This window comes from Danio rerio, chromosome 5 (assembly GCF_052040795.2).
Source record: "Danio rerio strain M-AB ecotype USA chromosome 5, GRCz13ab, whole genome shotgun sequence".
Lineage (NCBI taxonomy): Eukaryota > Metazoa > Chordata > Actinopteri > Cypriniformes > Danionidae > Danio > Danio rerio.
This window is the reverse complement of record NC_141025.1, coordinates 19,071,373-19,096,995: the sequence shown is the minus strand read 5'-3', so window position 1 is coordinate 19,096,995 and position 25,623 is coordinate 19,071,373. Positions and strand designations below refer to the sequence as shown.

General features: G+C 33.4%; 2 long non-coding RNA genes across 3 annotated transcripts in view; one reads left to right on the top strand and one right to left on the bottom strand.

Moving 5' to 3' along the window:
* Positions 1 to 25,623, top strand: part of LOC141385789 (uncharacterized) — a 289,458-nt gene that overhangs the window by 197,860 nt on the left and 65,975 nt on the right. The window lies entirely within an intron of this gene.
* Positions 392 to 17,006, bottom strand: LOC147843917 (uncharacterized). The gene is made up of 3 exons (XR_015492244.1): positions 14,157 to 17,006; positions 13,736 to 13,941; positions 392 to 1,079 (listed from the first exon to the last, which is right to left on the bottom strand). It is a non-coding gene; the product is annotated as an uncharacterized LOC147843917 (long non-coding RNA).

The following is a 25,623-nucleotide window of genomic DNA, read 5'->3' as shown; positions in this document are numbered from 1 at the left end:
ATTATCATGATATGTGAAAATACACATATAAAGTTGTGACTGCAGGTTAAAGGAAAATAGCTAAGTGAAAGTTCAGATACACCATCAAAAATGTGCTTAAGTATAAGTAAACATTTTTAAAAGAACAATTGATGAGGAAAAAAAATGTAAAGTTCCTTTTAAGGAAAGTTAATTCACTCAGTGGCCATATTTGCAATGTCCCCAGACAGTTCATCCAAGACCAAAACCCTTTCTAAATGAATGGGGAAACCTTGAAATCTTGAAAACTGCCCACTAAAATCATGATTATATAATATATTTCATTTTGGGGCGTCACGGTGGCGCAGTGGGTAGCACAATCTCCCCACAGCAAGAAAGTAGCCGATTCGAGCCTCAGCTGGGTCATTTGGCATTTCTTTTTTTTTTTTTTTTTTTTTTTTTTCTTTTTTAAAGGGGTTTTCACTTTTATTGATATGATAGTGGAGAATTACAAACAGGAAAGTTTGGGGAGCAGAGAGAATGGAAGGATCAGCAAAGGACCTCGAGCCGGGTTTCCAAAGACATGCGCTATAGGTGATTTGGGTAAGCTAAATTGTCCATAGTGTATGTGTGTGACTGAGAGTGTATGGATATTTCACAGAGAAGGGTCACAGCTAGAAGGGCATCCGCTGTGTTAAACATTTTCTGGACAAGTTGGGGGTTCATTAAACTGTGGTGACCCCTAAATAATAAAGCGACTAACCTGAAAAGAAAACAAATGAATAAATGAAAGAATTTCCAGTTTGGCGTGTACTTTCAAAGGCACAGTGCATTTCGGAGTTCTGGGTGTGGGTTTCTGTCGGGGTGCACGTGGCGGAGCTTCAGGTTGGCGGCTCGGCGACCGCGGCGTCGTTGTGTTTGCCCTGGTGGAGGCCTGTGTTTGGAGTTCTGGAGTGCATGGCGCGACGATACGGGACACTTCATGTTTTTGCTGCGCCACTGAGAGTGTCTGAGAGTGTCTAGTGTGCCGTGACACGGCGCATTCAGTGCCTCCGTCAAAGTTAATTCAGTGTGTGTGGTTATCAGTCAAGTGCCGAGCTTGTACACCGAGACTATACAAACTATGCAAGTAGTCTTATACACACAGTGTCAAGATGATTTATTGCCTTATGTCAATAATTTATGAGTATGTTTTGGACGGTATGGTAATAATTTATGGCATGGTTTGTCCAATGTGTTTCATGAATGTAAGACTGGTGACCAATGACAGGCTGCTTTCCCCAGGTCACAGGGCTTAGGGTCCCTGCTTAGTGGTAGGATTTATGACGGTTTGTCCCAAATTGACAGTTGAACCAAGTGTCGGGCTGATTTTGGCAAAGATTTACAGTATAGTTAGATTTGCGGCAATGTGTATGGTTTGTCATTTTTACAACCTATGCAGCTCTTCTGGCATTCCTGCTCCTTTCAATCTGTGAGTGTAAGCAGTGGGGTTTCAGGTTGGGGGTGTAATGGGTAAGCAAATTTAGAATGAAAGAATAGCAGTAAATAGTTTTTTGTAATTTGGTCCATACACATGCAAAGCTGGCTATCCGGTGTGTTTGCGATGTTTTTACATTTTTTTTTCATTTCCTAAAAAGTCGTTTGACTTTTTTTTTGTTTTGTTTTGTTTAACCATGATTCTCAAGCCTCTGTCCTATCTGTGGCCATTTTCTGTGGGGGAGAAGAAAAGGTGTCATGTTTTGTGTGCCCTTCTCAGAACATCAGCATGTGTTTATCTCAGTACTATCAGTACAACACGATCTAGAGGCTAATGTAAAAACTAAAACATTAAGCAGAAACAAAAAGTATTCAAACAAGTATTTCCATTGTTGCCTTGTCCAACCTCAGTGTGTTTGAGCCACATTTTTGTAGATGTACATCAAGACCTTTTAACCAATTCTTTGAGTTTACATATACATTTAGCATGTCAATGTACTGAAAGTATGTTGTGTTTACATTTTTATTTATTTTTTTGCTGTTTAACAAATGTTTTGGGTATCTGTTTTAGGAGTCAGATTTAATATGCTTGTTCCAAAACTGACAGTTGAACCGGGTCTCAGTCGGATTTGGGCTAGATAAACTTCTAGTTAGAATTGTGGCAATGTATGGTTTGATGTTGCATCTCATTCTTTTTTTTATGACGGTGCTCCTTTCCTGACTATCTGGATTCTTCCAGTCTGTGAGTGTAAGCAATTGGGATTCTGGTTGGGGGTGTAATGGGTAAGCAAATTTGTAATGAAAGAATGCCAGTAAATAGTTTTTTGTTTCTTTTTTTTTTTTTTTGTAAACAGGCCTATACACATGCAAAGCCGGCTATCCAGCGTGTCTGCAATATTCTTAATTTTTTTCTTAAAAAAAGATAGTTTGATTTTAAAACATTTAGGGTTAAACGCTGTTACCCAGGCCTCATCTATCCTATCTGCCATCCTACTGTGCCTGGATGGTGACTATGAGTCCAAATTCTGTGGGAGAGAAGAAAAAGTGTCATGTTTTGTGTGTTTTTTCTCAAAACCTTCAGCAGTTTTTATCCCTGTACTATCAGTACAACACACAATAGAGGCTATGTATAAACAAGAAAACGACAACAATAACAACAAAAACAACAACAAAAAAAAGTCAAAAGTATTCAAACAAGTATATCGCTCTTACATATATTGTCTGTTTACATGGGGATCAAGTGAAATTAGCAGTGTGGTAGTATTAATGATTTTTACGATGGCAATTTTGTGTATATGTGCATCAACACTTTATTACCAATACTTTGAGTACAACGTAGAGCAAACTGAACTACTAAAAACAAGTTGTGTGTACATTTGTGTTATTGTTTAACAAATGCTTTCATTCTGATCTGGCCCCACAGATAGTTTGTAAATTATAAAAGGAACAAACATAAACCACATTTCGCTATGTCAGAATATAAATATAAAAGGAAACTGTGATTTTTAAGCATACCTCAACATATCGCACGTCACTATATTAAGGCGCTTTTGTCAATCCGCTTCAAAAAAACTGTTTTACTTTAGATTGTTGTTCAAAACGAAATTCAGCACCATTTTCTTCAAGTGCTTTTCTCACTTCAGTAGAAACATCATGCCCAGTTTTTATGACAAACTTTAATTTCAGGAAAAAATCTATTAATTTATTACTGAACATTTTCCTCAAAAATGTGTTAAAAATGCTTTATGCGTCACGATCAACTGAACTGTAGGTAATTGGTACAATAGTGTTAGGTTTTTTCACCTACTTCTGTATGTGTAAATATTTGGGCTAAAAACCTCACATGGGATTTTACATGCCTACAAATATATGCCACACCCATGTTCTATACACACTTAAACCCATATCTAACGGCGATATTCTTGTCCACAAAACACTGATGTAAATTTTAAAGATGTGTAATTTACAGTAAAAATCTTTTTGTATTCATTTGAAAATACTTTTGTAAAATCTTAATTTTAGAAACTATGTTTACAGCACTAGATTAATTCTAGATTTGTATCAAGATCATGGACAACACTGTGCACGTTTTTGTTTGACAGTGTTTTTAGGTGAAGACTCGTTTCTGATAGCTGTCAGCATTGTATTTACAGAAAAGATACAAGAATAATTTCAATATATTTGTGAAAAATTAACAAGTTTCATCATGAAAATGTTTTTTTTTTTTTTTAACATGTATGAACGGAATGCTTATTTTAGAGTAACTTGTTTCAAATTATTTACTTGCATTTTTGTTTTAGAATTAAACAGGTATAGCTCATGCGACCACGGCACAATCATGGTGTACTATTACATTTCTGAGGGTACACTCAGAACATCAAAGCTTTGTTTGAGGAATTTTAAAAAAAAATTGTTCACACCAAAACATAGAAAAGAACAGCTGTAAGATATGTCTGTTTCGAACAGTGAGCACACTTCAACATACGCTATACAAAACCTTTAATCAAGAACTAATCTTTTCAACATCTACCATAAAGTGAAAGAGCTGATAAAAGATGTTTTATCTTTACTACCAACTTCTAGAGTGAACGACCACAAAACATTTTTTTTTTTTTTCCCAATTGAACGCAGCACAAATAAATGTGTTACATTTTTAATGTCTTACCACCTCTAACTAGTATTGTTTGTGATGCGAAAATCCATGTGTGGTTTTTTAAACTGCAAACAAATTTATGCTATGCCTTAGTAAAACATTTTCATTCTAAAATCTCCCATGTTATGTATAAAACATACATATCTAACTAAAATATAGTCATGCACAAAATCACTTATGTAAATTAGAAAAATGTGCAATTTACTATGAAAACCCCCCCCCCCAAAAAACATTTGTAATTATTTTACAATGTGCTGATTTGTAAATGATGTTTTCTTCTCTTAAGATACAATCTTGATATCCATCAAGATCATGGACAACATTGCACACATGGTTTTGTTGGGCGATATGTTCGTAGGTGAGGACAATGAAACGAAACGAAACACAACTAAATTCTAAATCCAACTAAATTTAGAATGTTTTCATTATCGAAAAAACTTTTCAATGTGTAACATTATTCTTTAGAGTAACATGTTTCAATAATTTACCAGCAGGGACTACATTTTGTTTTATACGTAAGCAACAGGTGTACACACGACTACGACTATAGTACGACGCTATGATACGATTATTGTGTTTCTAAGGGAATCACTCAGAAAACAAAACATTTGTTTTAGGAATCCGGATACGTCAAACATGCATCTATCATGCTAAACAAGAAAGAAATACATAAATGTATGTGAATATTCACAGAACAAACTGATTATACTTTAAAATGTATTATAAAAAATCATTAACCAGCATTTAATTTTTCAACAACTAGCACAAATTAAAAGAGCCAGGGATGACTCAACTACTTTTCTGCAAACATCTACACTGTAAGAAATGCAGGGTTCCACACAATTCATACATGTTGTCCCAACAAAAATTGATTAAGTTAACTTAACACTCTCAACAAAATTTATGTGCGTTGAACATAAAAAAATTAAGGTTGTCCCAATGAAATCTCAAGAATTGTTTTTGAGTGTAAAGTGAAAGTCCAACAAACAGTTAACAGATTTTAGCATATGAAAGGGGTAGTGCTAAAAAAAATAAAAAATGTTTATCTCTTACCATCTTGTTAGCAGTGTTAAAGCACACCATTACAATACAAGCAGATTCAACAACTATGATGTTAGAAGGGCTTGCAAAAGTGTGCAAAAACCGTGTGAAACTCAGGAGGCCGGATCTGAGATTCTAAAACAGGAAAAATAAAGTAATGTTTAGGATGCAAGTACAGGTCCTAAATGGTCTAGTGTTTGACTCCCGGTATGGGAAGCCCACCCCTTATTGCCCTCCTGAACAATAACTTGGTAGGACAAGACACTATTAATCCTAAAATAAAAAAATAAAAAAAAACAAACAAACATTTTTCACCACTAGATTAGTTATCTGCATCAGAGAATAATTCACAGTTGTTATTGTTTGGCTTCATATGTTTTTAACAGTGTTGACATTGTCAACAAAACCATGTTAAAACCAAAAGTGTACAATGAACACCTTTAAGAAATTCAACTTTAGACTTTTTTTTTAAAACATGTATTTCAAATCATTCAGCATCAGGTGTTTAACAAAATTTTCTTTCTTTTTTTTCACCCTCAAATCCATATTCTCCATCTCAAATAAAGCAAAAGCTCTGGTGCACATAAGGTTCTACAACTCGTGTCAAAGTCTTTTTTACCACTGTCAGTGTGATTATGTTATACTACTGATGCAAACACGTTTGGAAAAACTACATGGGTCAATGCTTTTTTAAAGCAAAAATGTTAACAATTATGCATGAGTAAGTAATAAAAAAAAAAGTTATTTCACAAAGATGTATTTTTTAATAAAGGTGTGTGCTGTGTATTAGAAAAGAATATAATTAACATGTCTTTTTTGAAAATCCACTCTTCTGAACTGTAATGGTAGGTTGGATTGCAAAACACCATGTTTGGTGAACGGTATTGCAGTCAAACAAGAAGTGTGTGTTCAAAGAAATTTCTACAAATTAAAACCCACCTAGATAAGATTCTTTAAAACTAAAAGTATCATTTTTCTTTTTAGTTTATCTTTTTGGCCCGTCTACTCTATGGTTACAAGACATAGGATGAAAAGTAGTCAACATGAAAAGTAAATCTCACTGTTTCTCATGCATAACATAAACTTTTACACTTAAACCATATCTATATACTACACTTACAGCTACACATTTATGTCTTAGTCAAAAAATGTCATACATTTATTTTTCTATAGTAAAAAAGCAGTCAATTAATTGAAAAAGTATATATTTTCATCCAGACCCAACACATTAAAACATAATAAAGACATCGTTCTGACCTACATGTCTGATCCAGGAAAAGGGTATAACCGCTCGCTGTAGTGCTTTTGTCTACTTGAATAAAATAAAAATCATGTAGTCGATCATTTTAAGGCATGTAGTTAACAGAACAATAACATGTTGTAACATATCTACATTGTTCTACTTTTTATTTTGCATAAATATTGGTTTTACCAAGTTGTCAAACAGCAATGTGCTTTAAAGAAGTGTGATTATTATTTTTTTGACATTTCACCATGATTAAAGGACATTTGACTATGCCTAAAAGAGGTAACACATTAGAAAAAGCTATTAGAATTCTCTTAGATGGTCTATGCCATATGCTATAATCTATATACCAAACAATATTGGTTACTGTTTATCACAGTAAGCATACACCATTGTGGATGTATGTATAAAGCATTTCATAGTTGCAGATTTGATCCTTTGCTCTTCTTTTGCACAGCAGTGTTTTAATATTTCTGTAATTTTGGTCACACTGTTCTGACACGGCATACCCCATTTACTTTTTTATCTTTACTTTTTCAGAAAATATCTCAGACGTACGACAGTATTCCTTTAAATGTACTCGTTTTAACTACGTATTCAATTAAATATTTTAGGTAATACATGTCAAAACATAACGCAGCAAATGGATCTTCGAAATATTTAGTACCGTTTAGACATTGACGTATGTAATGGTATCATCAGTTTTATAGGTAGTTGTGCTTTAAAAAATACAATTAATAAATAAATAAAACATAAAAAAGAACAGTAAGCACTTGTTAGTTTTACCTATCTCTGTAATTAATTTTGTTCTTAGATTAGATTTGCTTTTAATTTTGTTTTGAACCATTTATCACAAAAGAATAATGTGTGTTTAAAAGTTTTATTTTAAAACACAAATATTGTAGAATGTGCATTTATACATTAAAATAGTGAAGAAAAAATGGATAACATCAGAACGATAATCATAATTTTTTATGTCAAACACATATTTGAATACACATTGAAATAATGACTAAAAGATGAAAAAGAAAATAATCGCAAATTAACAGCATACCATTAATAATGATATAACAGTCTAAAGAATATAAAAACTATACACAAAACAATGATTATATGTTCTGATGTAATCCATTTTTTCTTCACTATTTTAATGTATAAATGTACATTCTACAATATTTGTGTTTTAAAATAAAACTTTTAAACACACATTATTCTTTTGTGATAAATGGTTCAAAACAAAATTAAAAGCAAATCTAATCTAAGAACAAAATTAATTACAGAGATAGGTAAAACTAACAAGTGCTTACTGTTCTTTTTTATGTTTTATTTATTTATTAATTGTATTTTTTAAAGCACAACTACCTATAAAACTGATGATACCATTACATACGTCAATGTCTAAACGGTACTAAATATTTCGAAGATCCATTTGCTGCGTTATGTTTTGACATGTATTACCTAAAATATTTAATTGAATACGTAGTTAAAACGAGTACATTTAAAGGAATACTGTCGTACGTCTGAGATATTTTCTGAAAAAGTAAAGATAAAAAAGTAAATGGGGTATGCCGTGTCAGAACAGTGTGACCAAAATTACAGAAATATTAAAACACTGCTGTGCAAAAGAAGAGCAAAGGATCAAATCTGCAACTATGAAATGCTTTATACATACATCCACAATGGTGTATGCTTACTGTGATAAACAGTAACCAATATTGTTTGGTATATAGATTATAGCATATGGCATAGACCATCTAAGAGAATTCTAATAGCTTTTTCTAATGTGTTACCTCTTTTAGGCATAGTCAAATGTCCTTTAATCATGGTGAAATGTCAAAAAAATAATAATCACACTTCTTTAAAGCACATTGCTGTTTGACAACTTGGTAAAACCAATATTTATGCAAAATAAAAAGTAGAACAATGTAGATATGTTACAACATGTTATTGTTCTGTTAACTACATGCCTTAAAATGATCGACTACATGATTTTTATTTTATTCAAGTAGACAAAAGCACTACAGCGAGCGGTTATACCCTTTTCCTGGATCAGACATGTAGGTCAGAACGATGTCTTTATTATGTTTTAATGTGTTGGGTCTGGATGAAAATATATACTTTTTCAATTAATTGACTGCTTTTTTACTATAGAAAAATAAATGTATGACATTTTTTGACTAAGACATAAATGTGTAGCTGTAAGTGTAGTATATAGATATGGTTTAAGTGTAAAAGTTTATGTTATGCATGAGAAACAGTGAGATTTACTTTTCATGTTGACTACTTTTCATCCTATGTCTTGTAACCATAGAGTAGACGGGCCAAAAAGATAAACTAAAAAGAAAAATGATACTTTTAGTTTTAAAGAATCTTATCTAGGTGGGTTTTAATTTGTAGAAATTTCTTTGAACACACACTTCTTGTTTGACTGCAATACCGTTCACCAAACATGGTGTTTTGCAATCCAACCTACCATTACAGTTCAGAAGAGTGGATTTTCAAAAAAGACATGTTAATTATATTCTTTTCTAATACACAGCACACACCTTTATTAAAAAATACATCTTTGTGAAATAACTTTTTTTTTTATTACTTACTCATGCATAATTGTTAACATTTTTGCTTTAAAAAAGCATTGACCCATGTAGTTTTTCCAAACGTGTTTGCATCAGTAGTATAACATAATCACACTGACAGTGGTAAAAAAGACTTTGACACGAGTTGTAGAACCTTATGTGCACCAGAGCTTTTGCTTTATTTGAGATGGAGAATATGGATTTGAGGGTGAAAAAAAAGAAAGAAAATTTTGTTAAACACCTGATGCTGAATGATTTGAAATACATGTTTTAAAAAAAAAGTCTAAAGTTGAATTTCTTAAAGGTGTTCATTGTACACTTTTGGTTTTAACATGGTTTTGTTGACAATGTCAACACTGTTAAAAACATATGAAGCCAAACAATAACAACTGTGAATTATTCTCTGATGCAGATAACTAATCTAGTGGTGAAAAATGTTTGTTTGTTTTTTTTTATTTTTTTATTTTAGGATTAATAGTGTCTTGTCCTACCAAGTTATTGTTCAGGAGGGCAATAAGGGGTGGGCTTCCCATACCGGGAGTCAAACACTAGACCATTTAGGACCTGTACTTGCATCCTAAACATTACTTTATTTTTCCTGTTTTAGAATCTCAGATCCGGCCTCCTGAGTTTCACACGGTTTTTGCACACTTTTGCAAGCCCTTCTAACATCATAGTTGTTGAATCTGCTTGTATTGTAATGGTGTGCTTTAACACTGCTAACAAGATGGTAAGAGATAAACATTTTTTATTTTTTTTAGCACTACCCCTTTCATATGCTAAAATCTGTTAACTGTTTGTTGGACTTTCACTTTACACTCAAAAACAATTCTTGAGATTTCATTGGGACAACCTTAATTTTTTTATGTTCAACGCACATAAATTTTGTTGAGAGTGTTAAGTTAACTTAATCAATTTTTGTTGGGACAACATGTATGAATTGTGTGGAACCCTGCATTTCTTACAGTGTAGATGTTTGCAGAAAAGTAGTTGAGTCATCCCTGGCTCTTTTAATTTGTGCTAGTTGTTGAAAAATTAAATGCTGGTTAATGATTTTTTATAATACATTTTAAAGTATAATCAGTTTGTTCTGTGAATATTCACATACATTTATGTATTTCTTTCTTGTTTAGCATGATAGATGCATGTTTGACGTATCCGGATTCCTAAAACAAATGTTTTGTTTTCTGAGTGATTCCCTTAGAAACACAATAATCGTATCATAGCGTCGTACTATAGTCGTAGTCGTGTGTACACCTGTTGCTTACGTATAAAACAAAATGTAGTCCCTGCTGGTAAATTATTGAAACATGTTACTCTAAAGAATAATGTTACACATTGAAAAGTTTTTTCGATAATGAAAACATTCTAAATTTAGTTGGATTTAGAATTTAGTTGTGTTTCGTTTCGTTTCATTGTCCTCACCTACGAACATATCGCCCAACAAAACCATGTGTGCAATGTTGTCCATGATCTTGATGGATATCAAGATTGTATCTTAAGAGAAGAAAACATCATTTACAAATCAGCACATTGTAAAATAATTACAAATGTTTTTTGGGGGGGGGGGTTTTCATAGTAAATTGCACATTTTTCTAATTTACATAAGTGATTTTGTGCATGACTATATTTTAGTTAGATATGTATGTTTTATACATAACATGGGAGATTTTAGAATGAAAATGTTTTACTAAGGCATAGCATAAATTTGTTTGCAGTTTAAAAAACCACACATGGATTTTCGCATCACAAACAATACTAGTTAGAGGTGGTAAGACATTAAAAATGTAACACATTTATTTGTGCTGCGTTCAATTGGGAAAAAAAAAAAAAATGTTTTGTGGTCGTTCACTCTAGAAGTTGGTAGTAAAGATAAAACATCTTTTATCAGCTCTTTCACTTTATGGTAGATGTTGAAAAGATTAGTTCTTGATTAAAGGTTTTGTATAGCGTATGTTGAAGTGTGCTCACTGTTCGAAACAGACATATCTTACAGCTGTTCTTTTCTATGTTTTGGTGTGAACAATTTTTTTTTAAAATTCCTCAAACAAAGCTTTGATGTTCTGAGTGTACCCTCAGAAATGTAATAGTACACCATGATTGTGCCGTGGTCGCATGAGCTATACCTGTTTAATTCTAAAACAAAAATGCAAGTAAATAATTTGAAACAAGTTACTCTAAAATAAGCATTCCGTTCATACATGTTAAAAAAAAAAAAAACATTTTCATGATGAAACTTGTTAATTTTTCACAAATATATTGAAATTATTCTTGTATCTTTTCTGTAAATACAATGCTGACAGCTATCAGAAACGAGTCTTCACCTAAAAACACTGTCAAACAAAAACGTGCACAGTGTTGTCCATGATCTTGATACAAATCTAGAATTAATCTAGTGCTGTAAACATAGTTTCTAAAATTAAGATTTTACAAAAGTATTTTCAAATGAATACAAAAAGATTTTTACTGTAAATTACACATCTTTAAAATTTACATCAGTGTTTTGTGGACAAGAATATCGCCGTTAGATATGGGTTTAAGTGTGTATAGAACATGGGTGTGGCATATATTTGTAGGCATGTAAAATCCCATGTGAGGTTTTTAGCCCAAATATTTACACATACAGAAGTAGGTGAAAAAACCTAACACTATTGTACCAATTACCTACAGTTCAGTTGATCGTGACGCATAAAGCATTTTTAACACATTTTTGAGGAAAATGTTCAGTAATAAATTAATAGATTTTTTCCTGAAATTAAAGTTTGTCATAAAAACTGGGCATGATGTTTCTACTGAAGTGAGAAAAGCACTTGAAGAAAATGGTGCTGAATTTCGTTTTGAACAACAATCTAAAGTAAAACAGTTTTTTTGAAGCGGATTGACAAAAGCGCCTTAATATAGTGACGTGCGATATGTTGAGGTATGCTTAAAAATCACAGTTTCCTTTTATATTTATATTCTGACATAGCGAAATGTGGTTTATGTTTGTTCCTTTTATAATTTACAAACTATCTGTGGGGCCAGATCAGAATGAAAGCATTTGTTAAACAATAACACAAATGTACACACAACTTGTTTTTAGTAGTTCAGTTTGCTCTACGTTGTACTCAAAGTATTGGTAATAAAGTGTTGATGCACATATACACAAAATTGCCATCGTAAAAATCATTAATACTACCACACTGCTAATTTCACTTGATCCCCATGTAAACAGACAATATATGTAAGAGCGATATACTTGTTTGAATACTTTTGACTTTTTTTTGTTGTTGTTTTTGTTGTTATTGTTGTCGTTTTCTTGTTTATACATAGCCTCTATTGTGTGTTGTACTGATAGTACAGGGATAAAAACTGCTGAAGGTTTTGAGAAAAAACACACAAAACATGACACTTTTTCTTCTCTCCCACAGAATTTGGACTCATAGTCACCATCCAGGCACAGTAGGATGGCAGATAGGATAGATGAGGCCTGGGTAACAGCGTTTAACCCTAAATGTTTTAAAATCAAACTATCTTTTTTTAAGAAAAAAATTAAGAATATTGCAGACACGCTGGATAGCCGGCTTTGCATGTGTATAGGCCTGTTTACAAAAAAAAAAAAAAAGAAACAAAAAACTATTTACTGGCATTCTTTCATTACAAATTTGCTTACCCATTACACCCCCAACCAGAATCCCAATTGCTTACACTCACAGACTGGAAGAATCCAGATAGTCAGGAAAGGAGCACCGTCATAAAAAAAAGAATGAGATGCAACATCAAACCATACATTGCCACAATTCTAACTAGAAGTTTATCTAGCCCAAATCCGACTGAGACCCGGTTCAACTGTCAGTTTTGGAACAAGCATATTAAATCTGACTCCTAAAGCAGATACCCAAAACATTTGTTAAACAGCAAAAAAATAAATAAAAATGTAAACACAACATACTTTCAGTACATTGACATGCTAAATGTATATGTAAACTCAAAGAATTGGTTAAAAGGTCTTGATGTACATCTACAAAAATGTGGCTCAAACACACTGAGGTTGGACAAGGCAACAATGGAAATACTTGTTTGAATACTTTTTGTTTCTGCTTAATGTTTTAGTTTTTACATTAGCCTCTAGATCGTGTTGTACTGATAGTACTGAGATAAACACATGCTGATGTTCTGAGAAGGGCACACAAAACATGACACCTTTTCTTCTCCCCCACAGAAAATGGCCACAGATAGGACAGAGGCTTGAGAATCATGGTTAAACAAAACAAAACAAAAAAAAAGTCAAACGACTTTTTAGGAAATGAAAAAAAAATGTAAAAACATCGCAAACACACCGGATAGCCAGCTTTGCATGTGTATGGACCAAATTACAAAAAACTATTTACTGCTATTCTTTCATTCTAAATTTGCTTACCCATTACACCCCCAACCTGAAACCCCACTGCTTACACTCACAGATTGAAAGGAGCAGGAATGCCAGAAGAGCTGCATAGGTTGTAAAAATGACAAACCATACACATTGCCGCAAATCTAACTATACTGTAAATCTTTGCCAAAATCAGCCCGACACTTGGTTCAACTGTCAATTTGGGACAAACCGTCATAAATCCTACCACTAAGCAGGGACCCTAAGCCCTGTGACCTGGGGAAAGCAGCCTGTCATTGGTCACCAGTCTTACATTCATGAAACACATTGGACAAACCATGCCATAAATTATTACCATACCGTCCAAAACATACTCATAAATTATTGACATAAGGCAATTAATCATCTTGACACTGTGTGTATTATAAGACTACTTATGCAAAGACACATATGATTTTGTACTCTCTGCTTGGTCTGTGTCCGAGTCGTACATGTACGGGTGAATGCTGATCCTAGCTTAGCTAAGCTTCTCTCTCTCTGTCGGTCAGCCTGTCTGTTGCAAACACAGAGCGTGGGAGCTTTTGGCTCCACCCCCTTGAAAACTCACATGAAACTAATTTTCATGTGAAGCAACACGCCCCTAAAACAATGTAAATTGTAAAACAAATGTAAAACAAAGCAAACTATGTAATTGCCCCCAACATGACACTTTTTAACACATTATAATAAAAACATCTGAACTGTGTTTTGAACTTAGCCTAAACTGGCACACTCAGTAGAACCATAATACTAATATTAAATCATAAAAAAGGGGTTAACTATGTGCCCTTTAAGTAATAGACAGTCTAGTAATACTCAAATGGACAATCAAAATAAATTGTTACCGGCTATTTTATCTGGAAGGCAGGGCTTCTTTCGAAGTGGTGGCTGAGTGAGTGTTAACAAATTCATATTAATGCTATTAGTGAACTTTCTTTGGATATCTGTAGTCTTTGGAAAAACTACTTAATTACAGTAATTTGAGTATGTGTAATCTGCTACTTTACACTACTGATGCAAATTAAGTGTAACAGAATGATATTTATGTTTGTCCATTAATCAGATGATTTTATCCAAAGCAATTTTTGAAAAGAAAATGAAAGCAGTTCATCAGAAAGTTGTTACACAAATGCAAACCAACTTACAACTTTGAAAGTATTGCTTAGGGATACAAAGTTTTGCATCTGTGAAATGATCATGCACACATATCTCTGCACTTTCATGCATGTGAAACACTCAAGCTTTAAACACACACACACACACACACATACACACATACACCTTTTATGACTAATATTGCAGTCTGCCACCAAGGGTTTTTGTTCATTTCGGCTTCACTTTTCTGGATGGTTTATGCACACTTGAGCTAAACTGGTCCTGTGAACGCTATTTTAAATAGGTTCAGTTCCCATGGAACACAAGTGCTGATCAAATTTGTACCTGTAATATATTGTAAATTAAATGTGTTTTACTTTAGAATATTCCCAACTGATGAAAAGATGAAAGGCATGTTATTTCATTTTAGTGCCAGTAATTACAAATTGACATGAAACTAGTGTTCCACCAAGCTTCAGTACGCTGGTGATCAATTATTAAGCTACAAAAATGAATGATAATCATGCTAATTCTTATGAAAGACTTTTCTAAATTATTTTAACTGATGTAAAAATTAGAACAACAACAAAAAATGCAGGAGAGACCCAAGAGACTTATGTACAGGCTCTTAAATGTGATTTTGACAATTGAGTAAATACCTGACAACCATTTAGAATTCTCTATGTTCCAGATGCTAAATAAAGTGCTGCTAGAATGATTCCTAAAACATGGAAACAATTATAAATGTACCATTTCTGGTTACATTGTAATGAAGTCAGTGGATTTTTTCAAATTGGTTATTGTTTAAAAGCCTGAAATAAGACCTCTGATTAACACGAGCTCAATTTATTTTCACAGTTTACTCTATGCCAAATGAGTCTACAGAGATTGTCGCTGAATAATGATCTATTCTGTTGCTCACTTTACAGCCTCAAATTTTTAAACTTGTATGTTTTAAATAATAATAATAATACAACTAGTAGAAAGTTTGCCTAATTGTAGCATTGAAGTTATTTGACCATTAGCGCAATGTGGAGCATCTAGAAGTGCTTTGTAATGTAGTTGCCAATTGATTTGCCAAGACAGATATTTAAGTTTGTTTAAATTAACAATAACCAAACAGTTTTTAATCTTTGTGAGACTTCTAACTCCTAACTAAAATGTGAAAACCGACAATTTCCCAGTTTACCGTAACGTATTTTAGGCTGCATTTATTATACACTGCGTGGTGTATTCAATTCTGAGTTTTTTCTGTCATGTGGGACAGATCGGACATGGCCCTTGTACATGTAAACAGGAAAAAAAAACATGGATTGCGATTTACTCAAATCAGATTCAGGCCTTGTTCATATGTGGAAGTTTAGATTTAGATTCAGGCCTTGTTTATATGTGGAAATTTATCTGATATGAATCGGATCCATGCCCTTGTGTCTGACGTGTAGGCAGGTAGATCAGAATTTTACCTGTCAATGTGAGTCACACATTATTAAAACATAGCGAATGACATTAGGGTTAATGCTGTCAGTGTAGAACAAACCTTTAATCTCATACATGAGGACTAAAAAAGCTGTTATATTGTCATGTAGCACAAGTATTTAAGCATGTAAATGAGAGAGAGCGCAATATCCGCGACGTACCTAAATAAACTAATATAAAACTGTGGCATACATCACGTGCATAAATCATGCCATGAACATTACATTAGAATGCCTGCTGGTTTAAAAAGGCCTGGATTTAAAGAGCCCCTATTATGGGTTTTTAAAAATGACCTTCCATGTAGTGTGTAACACAGCTCTAAGCGAAGTGAAATATCCAGCAAAGGCTTAAATCTGAGAAGGGTGTGCGATGTATTTGAGGACCGGGAGGGAGACCCGCGATTTCAGGAAGATTATCACTCGTTTGCGGGCATTCAGGAGTCTCTATGAATTTTTGGGAGACTTGGGATGTCTTTAATGACCTCCTGCCCTACTTATAATTCTCTCTTCATATAGCCATATGCCTATTACATATCCATAAAACACTGTGATAAAGCCGGTCTCAGATCGTATGCTTTTTCACTACAATCGACTCGCTCCAGAGTTCGTTTCAATCAAGCCAAGACCACCTCATTCAGGCGTTCTCGGGCCGATTGATTTGGCCTGGATCCGAGCGCGATTGGTAAATTCACATATGCCAAATGAACCGCGGTAACTGGGCAAACGAGACAGGTTTAGAAACAAAGGTCTAGGTGTGAAAGCACCCTTTGTTATTTATGATTTATGATTATTTAGGATGCACATCAGCACGAGAAAATTTAACTATTTTGCATATTGTCCGAAAAGTGACAAATTTTTACTAATTCATACGTTTTCATTTGTATAGTATTTTTAAAAGGAAGTGCGCCCCCAAACCCCACCCCTAAGCCTACCCCTCATTGGGAGATGAGCAAATTGTACTAAAATGTACAAATGAGATTATACAGCTGAACAAAAATTAGCCACTACATCAAAAAGTTACAAATAGCTGTGAGACTGCATTGGATACCACCTCTTACAGCGCAGAAGTTGGCATGATTATTATTTAGGAGAACATACAGTACGGTACTAGAGATGCACTTTTAATTAAAGTTGCACTTTTATGTACATCTCTTTGGTTTTTGCAATGTAGCAGTTTGTGTCTGCAAGCACAGATGACAGGAATACAGATATCATCTGTTAGAGCGACAAGTCTCAAAGTCATCAGAGGAGCCGGAGGCTGTTCAGTGCTGAGCTGTTTCATGTGGAGGGTGTTTCTGTGTGGAAATGAGGCCACACGCACAGCTTTCCTCTTGTGTGTATCTGCCACATGGTGTTTGAGGCCTGTGGGGGAAAGAAAACGCATAAAAATAAAAACGTTTTACATCGAATTAACCTTACGGTAGGTAGAATCCATTTATAAAACGAAATAAAAATACACTTGGCTCTGTTATGTGACATGACATGCAATTTGGCAATTGGCAAAATGTTGGATGATTACATCACAAGTAGGATTATACATCTAATATTATTATAATATTAAACAACAAAATAATATAAAGTGTGAGAATATGACTGGTTTTGCGTACAGAAAAATACTGACATGCAAAATGATGTAAAATATAATTAAATTCAGTACACAACAAATAATTTTTCAGACACTGTGTAAACAATGAATAGAGTTCTCTGTCATGTTTTAATGAGTGTTCTGGTAAGCACAGCCTGTAATGTCTTTAGTGAATGTAAACAATTGAGAAAAGACACAGGTGCATCATTGTATTGGGTCTGTGACTGCAGCTGTTGTTGCTTTTTGTCCCTTCATACTCAAAATACTGCTTTGTTTCACTTGTATCTTTGTTCACTTGTATTTATTTGCACTATTAATAATTTATTTGGTTTAGTTTTATTAAAAATTGTAATTTATATTAGTTAGACTAGAAGAGGCCAAAACAATATATATATAATATAATGGAGGAATTTTGTGATATAGCTCTGATATTTTTTTTTTTATTAAGTTTTATTACATATTGTAATTTATATTAGTTAGATTAGAAGAGGCCAAAACATATATATATATATATATATATATATATATATATATATATATATATATATATATATATATATATATATATATATATATATAATTGAAGAATTTTGTGATATAGCTCTGATAGTTTTTTTGATCAAGTTTTATTACATATTGTAATTTATATTAGTTAGATAAGAAGAGGCCAAAAGAATATGCAATATTCAATTCAATTCATGTTTATTTCTATAGCGCTTTTACTATTTAGATTGTGTAAAAGTAGCTTAACAAATTCTGCTCAATTGAAACTGTGTCAGTCCAGTTTTCAGAGTTGAAGTTCAGTTTAGTTCAGTTCAGGGTGGATTATTTTCACTGCTAAAGGTCCAAACACTGAAGAGCAAATCCACCGATGCGCAGCAATATGATGAAATTTTTTGTGGTACGATTCACCACTTGTAGTGGTTTAGAACAGTTTGCTGTTCTAAAATTAGAGTTTCTTTCTGAAAAATAAATAAATATTGCAATAATATCTTGCTTGTAGTATCACAGTATACAGTATACCAATATAATGTATTATAACCCCGTTCCCAGAGCCATATTGTATTACCATATTTTTATCAATACACAGCCCCATGTCAAACCTAAAAACAACAATAACAATTAAAACACAATAAAACAGGAAAGCTTATAAAAAATAATCACACAATTTTGCTTCCACACTTTTATTTTTGAAGGAATAAAAAATATGAGTGAATAATGTACTGAAGTAAACATACATACATATTTATTTATTTATTTATTTATTTATTTATTTGTTTGTTTGTTTGTTTGTTTGTTTGTTTGTTTGTTTGTTTGTTTGTTTGTTTTGTTAGTTAGTTAGTTAGTTAGTTAGTTAGTTAGTTAGTTAGTTAGTTAGTTAGTTAGTTAGTTAGTTAGTTAGTTAGTTTAGGTTATGTTGTTATTTATTTATTTACATTATAATGGGTTCTTAAACATGCTGTTCTGTAGTTTAAAAATGCATTATAACTGATTGATTGAACATAATTACCTGAAATTAGGAAACTTGCAATGCTTTATTTATTTATTTATTTATTTATTTATTTATTTATTTATTTATTTATTTATTTATTTATTTATGTGTTTGTTTGTTTGTTTGTTTGTTTGTTTGTTTGTTTGTTTGTTTGTTTGTTTGTTTGTTTGTGTATAAAGGATTCCTAAAATGCTGTTTTGGAGTTGAAAATAATAACGTAACTGATTAATTGAACAAAATTAACTGAAATTTGGAAACTTGCAATGCATATTTATTTATTTATTTATTTATTTAATTTATGGATGAAAGGTTCCTAAAAATGCAGTTAAAAATAACCTATAACTGATTAATTGAACATAATTAACTGAAATTAGGTAACTTGCAATATTTATTTATTTATTTATTTATTTATTTATTTATTTATTTATTTATTTATAAATGGTTTTTAAATATGCTGTTCTGTGGTTAAAATAAAATTACTTATAAATGATCAATTGAACATAACTGAAATTAAGAAACTTGCTTTTTTATTTATTTGTTTATTCATTTATTTGTTTATTTATTCTTTCATTCATAAAGGGTTCTTAAATGCTGTTCTGTAGTTTAAAAAAACTTACAGCTGATTAATTAAACATAATTAATTGAAATCAGGAAACTTGCAATGTTATTTATTTATATTATATTATTTAATGGAATGGAAATCATAAGGAGTTGAATACATAAATAGACACTAGCAAAGGAATTTTGGGAGAAAGAAATTTATTTGAAAGGCCACTGAAGATACTCACAGAACAAAAGATAGAGCTGATAAGGAAGTGTGTGGAGCGAGTAAGCGAGTCTCTCTTTTTGTCTCTCCAACCCTTACCTTTCGCTTTCCCTAATAAGAGATGGCCAATTAAAGCCTTTTAGAGCCACGGTCTGATCAATAGCCTCCCTGGATCTTCCTAAAGAGAGCGAGCGAAAGAGGGTTATATTTATGATCCCAGTCCTCCTCAGTCCCCAGAGAGAGAGAGCGGCTATTGAAAGATTCGTATTGACTTTCCATGCAGGGCTTTCATCTTGTTTTATTGCGTTGTGGTGGTGTAGTTTGGCTGTGGGTGATGGTGGGTGGAGGGGAATGGATGGGGTGTCGGGATGAGGGAGTAGAGTCTGGGATCTCTCCACTGCAGGGAGCTCAATTACGGAAAGAAGGATATGGCCACAAGAGGGGGGCAATTTCAACAGCGCCGCATAACCTCCAAACACCAGGCTAGCAAGCACCCACTCGTGTGATCCAAGGTGTGTGTGTGTGTGTGGTTGTGTAACATAGCAGGGGATTAATTCCTGTGAGATGTGTAGGGTTAGATGTTTGTGTGTGTTTGTCTTGTTTTTGTGTTTTGGTCAGCGGGGTGTAATGCATGGACTAAACAATGTGTAATTGTTTGCATATCTCAATAGCTCGGTAGTTGCTTATAGTTTATTTGTGTTTGACATACCTAAATAATGTCAAACACAATTTTTAATTCAACCATTCAGTAATTTTATTCATTTTCCTTTGGCCTAGTCTCTGATTTGTTAGTGGTTGCCAAAACAGAATGAACTGCCAATTATTCCGGCATATGTTTTACGCAGCGGATGACCTTCCAACCACAGCCCAGCACCAGGAAACCCACATACACTCTCTCAATCACACACGCACTCAAACATGGTCATTTTTGTCCATTCAGTTCACCTATACCGCATGTCTTTGGACTGTGGGGGAAACTGATGTTAAAATAGGAGCCAAATCCCTCCCATTTTGAGTCCCACTGCAACGTGATGCAGTGCAGTTTCCCTGCCCACCGATTTGATTGACAGCCAGGTATTACCATGTCTCCATAGTAACGTGTATAATCAACAAGACAGGGCATGCTCAAAGCAATTAGGATTAAAAGACCTGTTCAGCCCTCTGTGATCATCAATCATCATCAAATGTGATCAAGAATGAATCACACAAGTGTTTTAAAACAGTGCATGTTTATAATGAATTACAGAAATTCTACCATCTTTACCCTATCACCACAGCTGCATGTCAGTACAATTATAAAAGAAAACGCTTTAATCCCGGTTTGTGGATGTTAAATCAGGTTTATTTTGTACATTAACATAAAGGATATCCATACAGCAGTGGATATTAACGTTTATCAAGTCACATTTGGCGTGCAAAAACAGTGCAAAGTTGTGTGTCTGTGTGTGTGCGTGAAATTTGTAACGTCATTGTGTGTGACTCTTTGAAAGGCTTAAATAAACTCTACAACAAACACATCAAATAATCATTGGGAAAGTTCTAACTGTAGCATTTCTTACAAATGTTACCTGAGATCTGTTTCCTTAATGTCTGTCACAAACGAGGTGGAGATTGAGGCACACTCTGTGGGAACAGTGGGTGGGGAGAACATTAAAAGCACAGGCAACAAAAACAGCTGCAAGATGCTCAGAGCTAAAAAATTGCAAACTTCTGAGAGGCATAATAATCTGCTGCATGTTTTGAGCTAAAGTTTTACAGACACATTTTGGAGCCAGAAAAAGACTTATCTTAAATCTTGAAAAAGAAGTAAAATAAGTGCCCTTTCAAGAGTTCACACTTAGCTGATGATTAATTATAAGCTACTTTGGCATACTGTCCCGGGAGAGACCCCTGAGTTCATAAGATCCTCGAGCCCGGGGGTCCCTCCCGCTCCACGTGAGCTCGGGGAGAACATGCAATCTCCGCACAGAAACGTCTGCTGGTTTGGTAAAGCCTGGAACCAGTGACGTTCTTGCTGTGAGGCAACAGTGCTAAGCACTGGGCCACCGTGTCAACCATCTAGGAAGGAGAAAGGAGGAGGAGTAAGGGTTTAAAGGGTGGATTTTTAAAACGAAGATAGCGATGACATGTAACCCACGGTATTTGTAGTAGCTTAGGAGTTGTCTGATTAGTGCATTGAGAATTGGATAATGCGGGTCCAGCCGCTAGTAATCATATGCATGTGATCCTTTCAAAATTGGTTTATATATTAACTTCACTTAAAGCTTACTGAAAATTTAAAGTTTTTTTTTTACCATTTCTAAGACAAAATTATGCACATTTTTGAAATTTGTGAAATAACAAAACTAATCTGAATTTTTAAAAATAAATCCCAATGAGATATCTTCAGAAGAATGAAAGAAGAATGAGTAGACATGACACTAAAATATGATTTTCCCACAAAATGGTTAAAGTGTCTACTAGCAGGGGTTAATTAAATCATGTTAACCTGCCAAACTTTGCAGGGAATTGCACATAAGTACATTGAATGGGGTTTTTGTGATTGTTTTGTGAGCAATGCTGAAATGGAACCATTGTGAATTAAGTATTATGGCCTGCATGTACAGTACAAAGATTAGAAAATGAAAATGTAATGCATACTTGATGAATAAAAGTATCAATTCCTTTCAGACTCCAAAGCAGTGCCAGTGTCAGTGGAGGTTTTAGCATGACATTATCTCATGCAAACTGATATTTTTGGATTGTTTAGTTACACAGAATGATTCATTTTTAAATAAAAGGAAATTATAAATAGTGCTTTTTAATGCACTTCCATCTAGTGCAATGTGCACTGTACTCACTTTCCAGCAATTGCTTGTGTGTTTATTGTATTGGAGTCTCATTCTGCAATTTAAGGGCCTATGCAGATTTATTCAGCATTATAGCATGTAAATTGATGTTGAATTAATATTTAATTACAGATTTATTTTAAACCAAAGAAAATATTTATCATATTTAATGCACTTTCATGCCATGCATTAATGCAATGTGCACACTTTACCACAGCCACACACACACACACACAAATGTAATTCCATATTGCATACAAACTGAACAAATATTTTAAACGCAAATGCATGATGTCTATTAAATAAGCACCCATTAACCTTAGTATTTATTATACTTTGAGTGGTGCCACTGGTGTGTGTTGTCATAGCAAACCATGTGGTCTAATTTGAAAGATGTCTGATGTGCAACTCCATTTTAGAGTAAGTGTTGAAGGGACAGTTCACCCCGAAATAAAATGTGTTTCCTACTTTTCTCAACCTCTTGTCATTCCAAATTCTTTCTTTCTTTCTTTCTTTCTTTCTTTCTTTCTTTCTTTCTTTCTTTCTTTCTTTCTTTCTTTCTTTCTTTCTTTCTTTCTTTCTTTCTTTCTTTCTATAATAATAATAATAATAATAATAATATCAGTGCCAATGGCATAGTGAAAAGTGCATCAACACATGCACTCCTTTGCTCATGGCGACCCGAGTTTGATTCCCAAGTCAAGTACTATGCCGATCCTTCCCCTCTCTCTGCTCCCCTCACTTTGCTGTCAATTCTCTCTACTGTCCTATCCAATAAAAGTAAAACCCTGAAACAGCGATTTAAAACACTAAAATAATAATAATCATATTTGTTTGGAAAGCATGTTGACAACATTTTTATTTTGTAATAAACTTACAACTTACAATGTCTTATTACAAGAATATGGACTTTACGGATGTGCTTGAAACATGATCAGTCAAGGGTAAAGAAAAGGCCTCTTATCCTAATCAGCCCTGATTTGAAAAGTAAAAGCATACATTTACAAATACAAATGGCTCAATTAAAAGAGGAGGGGGAAAAGAGGGTGAATCTCACTACATCATTCTGGATTGTACTGAGAGAAGGTTAAAGAATGATTAGACGGATAGAAGTCCCTTAGCATAGTCTGAGAAGCGCAGAAGTCCCGGGTGTGAAATGTGCACTTGCTGATCAATATTCCTGTCAGGCTGCATTAATCTCCATATAGAATGTCACCTTAATGCCAGAGATACACATTGGTTTCTACTGCTGGGACGCCTGTTAAAAGTATGGATCAGAGCCAGTATTTAGCTGATGCTTCGTCTGCATCGCCATTCTCAGTTTTGAGCCAGAGTTTCATTATTCTTGCAAGCTTAAGGACGGATTGTGGACAAGTTAATGATTTAGAATTCCCCCTTTATCAACATTTTACATTTTTATTTCACCTCAGGATTTTTTGGAGAAATATTTAGGAGTATTTGGGGTTTTAAAGATTAAATTTTGCATAAGAAAAGTTCTAACAGAGTTTATTAGCTGTCTTGTTTACATACAATCTTAAAAATAAATGTTCCAAAAGGGACTTTTGCAGTTAGTGCACAGGATATCCGTTGTTGGCTTCCCAATGAACAGTTGTTAAAATGTCTTCCTTTTTTGTTAGTATACATTCTAAGAAATAGAATTAAAAAATCTAAAGCTGTTTTCCACTAACTTTGACTGATTTTCACAACCAATGGCTAATGGTAAGAGCAACTCCAAAATGGCACTTTTTTTTTTTTTTTTTTTTTTTGATAATTTTAATAATTGGGTGCCCCTAGGGTAGTATTGTTTCACTGGAGTTGTAATAGGTATAGTGTGTAAAGTACGGTATTACAGCTACTAATTAATCACATTCTAATATATATTATGTAAAAACTGTAATAATAACCATTTCATGTCATCATTACAATGGCAATTTACAACCTTATCATTAACCCTTTCATATACTGATGTATAATTAAATGCATGTTATAGTTATGAAATTGAGCATGTGTCTTTTATAATGTTTAGTTAGCCCAGTTAGTCTATGTGCTAGCATAATCATACATCTACTGTTAGCCTCCTAGTTACAACAAGCTAGCACAGCTCTGACTAGCCACACAACAAGGGGTCACACTTTACAATAAGGTTCATTAGTTAATGTTAAGTAATGCATTTACTAACATGAACAAACAATGAACAATACATTTACTACTGTATTTGTTCATGTTGGTTAACGTTAGTTGATGAAAAGACAGTTGTTCATTGTTAGTTCATGTTAACTCATGGTGCATTAACTAATGTTAACAAGCATGGACTTGGATGTAAATAATGCATCAGTAAATGTTCAATTATGATTAATAAATGCTGTACATGTGTTGTTCATGTTTAGTTCATGTTAGTAAATGCATTAACTAATGAACCTTATTGTAAAGTGTTACCCAACAAGGTACTGTATCATGATAATATTTATGTTTTATTACCAACTTGGGTTTTATTACCAACTTGTAATAAAACCCAGGTTTTTTTACAAGTTGGTTTATTTATTTATTTTTATAGTTGTGGCTGTGAAGTTTAACCAAGAATGTATTATATACAAAGGAATAAGGGTCATTTTTTATTAGTGATTAACATTTTGAGCAAAATGATCATGATTATAATTTTTTCTGTTATCCTGCAGCCCTACTCTGGCAACATAATTTGCGTTCTCCGAAAATGTAGACAGGAGTACGTATATACAATGAGCCTGTGTTGCTTTAAAATGTATTGTATGTTTGCGTAAAATCAATGTATATTTAATTTATTGTTACTGCCTATTGTGCTGGGTTAGGATCTACTCTAAATTAGTAGCTAACTACAGAAGTTCTCCAAAAAAAAAACGTTCCTTTGCAATATCTAAAGTTGTTCAAGTCCTACGGTGCAAACATGCCAAAAAGCTTTTAAAATGTTCTTCCAGTGAGTCCACGCATTGAAATATAAAGTTATTTTGCTTTCACTACCATCAGATCTTATCAGAGGAACAGGCACTCCTGCAGATTAGCATCCAA